The following is a 3,584-nucleotide window of genomic DNA, read 5'->3' as shown; positions in this document are numbered from 1 at the left end:
AGTGAAATAACTAATTGAATTTTATGTTTAATTTTCCTTTTAATTAAAACGAGAGGATTGTATTAAACTGGCCAACATTATTTATTGTTGCATTAAAACAGTTTATCTCTTTTGTGTGTATTTCATACGTTTTAATTTGGCAACACTGATTTGCGCAAAGGCTTGACTCTCTGTTAAGTTCGGTTCGGCAAGCGTGCGCTGATGTTAATCGAATGGCATGACATTTTTTTACCAGGACCGTACTAAGATTTATTTCTTCGCTATAAAATTAAAGTTCAATTTTCTTGACAAAACGTGGATATATGAATTTCTTATATAAGGCTTTTTTATTGCATATATTCCTAGGAATCTGCGTTTTATTTTTTCTGCACTAAAGACGCCACACCCTGTATAACAACGATAACTTAATAATGATTGACAACAGCAATGATTCATTATATTCAGTAAATATGAAAGTAGAAAAGATTAACTGTAATTATTCCATTTCTGACAGTAAAACTGATCTGTTACAATTATGACATAAACGTTTTGGTCATTTAAGTTTAAATAGTATTTGCGAATTAGCAAAAAAATAATCTAGTAGATGGAATCGGAGATATTAAAAAAGTTAATGTAGACAATGTTTTGTGTGAACCGTGTTTGCTAGGTAAGATGACGAGAAAACCATTTAACAAATCGGGGTATAGAGCAACAAAACCATTAGAAATGTTCATAGTGATGTATGTGGGCCTATGAATCCAACTACTTGGGACGATTATAGTTATTTCGTTACATTCACTGACAATTGTACCCATTTTGTTATGGTTCATTTAATTAAAAATAAGTCTGATGTGTTACAGCAATTCAAGCATTACTATAATTATGTTACTAGACATTTTAGTAGGGATTTGTTAAAGTTGACGGCCGATAACGGGGGAGAATATGTATCAAGAGAAATACAAGAATTTTGTAAAGAAAAGGACATAAGATTACAGTACACGCTGGCATATAATCCAGAGGTGAACGGAGTGGCTGAAGGAATGAACAGGACTTTAGTGGATAAAGCTCGAACTATATTATTGGATTCCAGTTTACCAAGAGAAATTTAGGGTGAAGCTATTTACTATTCATCATATGTGACAAACAGGAGTCCCACAGTATCAAAGGCCAAGACACCTAGTGAACTATGGGTAGGAAAAATTCCAAATGTGGCACATTTAAGAGTTTTCGGTAGCACTGCAAATAACCATGTACCAAATGAGCTAAGACACAAGCCTAATGTAAAAGGGGGAAAAATGGTAATGGCAGGATACTGTTCAGGATATAAATCATGGGATGAAGAGAACCGTAAAATTGTTGCTGTTCGAAATGTAATATTTGATGAAAAAAAACTACAAAAAAAAGTAACATATAAAATGCTGTACTGTTAAAAATATAGTTTTGTACTTTTAAAAGATAATAAAAAAGAAAGAAGGAAGTCTGAGTGGTTATTTGTAGTAGAAATTTAGCACGTCACCACGACATCTTAAGGTATGCGCACACTTGGCTAAAACGCACTTACCACCCGCAATATTTAATTTTAGAGGGAAAAATTCCATTTATTTCAGTGAATCTCCTTATCCCATAAAATACGTATGTTACAATAATAGGTTTATGAAAGAAAAAGAAAATCAAAATGGAATAAATGGAATCACAGGGTTCCATTCTGGGACCCTTACATCTCTCTGTATATATTTAGAAACTTGTTGACGGTACCTGAGAGTGCTGTCTAAAATAACACCTAAATTTTTAGCCGTTTCTGAAGCTGTTATTTGTTGCCCACCTATTTCTAGATTAAAAGTATCCCTAAGTGTGTTTCTCATATTTCTATTACCAAAAATTAGCATAGCAGATTTTGTAGGATTCAGCAACAGATTGTGCTGCTCCGATATTGTACACAAAATCTTTAGATCCTCGTTTAGACGATTTTTGGCTAATTCGTAATCATTTTTAGGAAAAGAATAATAAATTTGTGTGTCATCTGTTTGTTTACCTATTTTACTTCTTTTCCTATTTTTTTAAAATATTCTAAAATTCACATGTATGCAGATGACACAAATTTATTATTCTTTTCCTAAAAATGATTACGAATTAGCCAAAAATCGTCTAAACGAGGATCTAAAGATTTTATGTACAATATCGGTGCAGCACAATCTGTTGCTGAAAATCCTACAAAATCTGCTATGCTAATTTTTGGTAATAGAAATATGAGAAACACACTTAGGGATACTTTTAATCTAGAAATAGGTGGGCAACAAATAACAGCTTGAGAAACGGCTAAAAATTTAGGTGTTATTTTAGATAGCACTTTCAGGTACCGTCAACAAGTTTCTAAATATATACAGAGAGCATATGGAGCTTTAAGATGTTTGTATCCCCATAGAATATTTAAATGTTGCCACCAAAAAGATGTTGTGTGAGAGTTTGGTTCTTTCACAATTTAATTACTGTTCTCCATTATATGGACATTCTTTGGATGCGGATCTTTCTAATCGCGTTCAAAAGGTACATAATGCATGATTGCGTTTCATTTTTGGTATTAGAAAGTTTCAGCATATTTCTCCCAAAATATCTGATATTAAATGGTTGAATATGAAAAATCGGAGAAAATTGAATTCGCTAACTCTATATCATAAAATGATCACTAGGCAAAAACCGCCATATCTATATAACAAAATAAAATTCAGATGTGATGTACATCATATTAATATAAGAAATAAGGATTCCATATCTCCTCCTATTCATACTACTGCCCTTTTTGAGATATGCTTCACGTTTGATGTCTGTCGATTGTACAATTCCGTACCTACCGAACTCATAATGTATTCTTCGTCCATGTTTAAGAGATGTTTAAGAGATGTTCTATTTTCGGGTCAGTAGTGATACTGATTTGAGCGTTGCTTATGTTTGGCGGTATTATATTATCATATTGTTTGTATAATGTTTATGTTTGAATATGTAACATTGTTTTGCTTCTATATTATCTACCAGATATACAGGGTGATTAAAAAAACCGCTGACAGACTTCTAGGGTAGATAATACATAAAAAATTGAGACGAAAAGTTTTAACGAGACACAGGGCGTCAAAGTTTCTGTAAAATTAAACATTGTCTGCAATAATTCCAAAATGCCTGAACATTTCTATTTCAAATTTGCTATGCGTAGTTAGCACCTTAAGACCAATGTTTGATGTACAGCTCAAAATTTTATGAGCAGCAGTGTCGTAGAGACGGGGTCAACGTGACCCTTTTTTAAAAATATTTTCTACGCCACTGCTAATTTTGTCAAACGGGCACTATTTTCGTGTAAAGTGTTCAATTGTCTATCGAATTGGTCTCTTGCAAAATTTGGATTAAAGCAACCATTTTTAAGAGAAACACCTTTGTAGAAAATTTGTAAATCCAATTTTATTTTCATTCATTTTAGTTTCGCATAGTAGGCTTGTGCTATTCAAAATAAAATTAAACATCGCCTGTCACTAATGTCAATGTGTACAAGTGAGTTAAGTAAACTAGATTATAAGCTTCTTTTTGTCATTTTTACGCTTTAATTTTACAGAAACTTT

This window comes from Anoplophora glabripennis, unplaced genomic scaffold (genome assembly GCF_000390285.2).
Source record: "Anoplophora glabripennis isolate ALB-LARVAE unplaced genomic scaffold, Agla_2.0 scaffold1048, whole genome shotgun sequence".
Lineage (NCBI taxonomy): Eukaryota > Metazoa > Arthropoda > Insecta > Coleoptera > Cerambycidae > Anoplophora > Anoplophora glabripennis.
Note: the sequence above shows the minus strand (reverse complement) of the source record.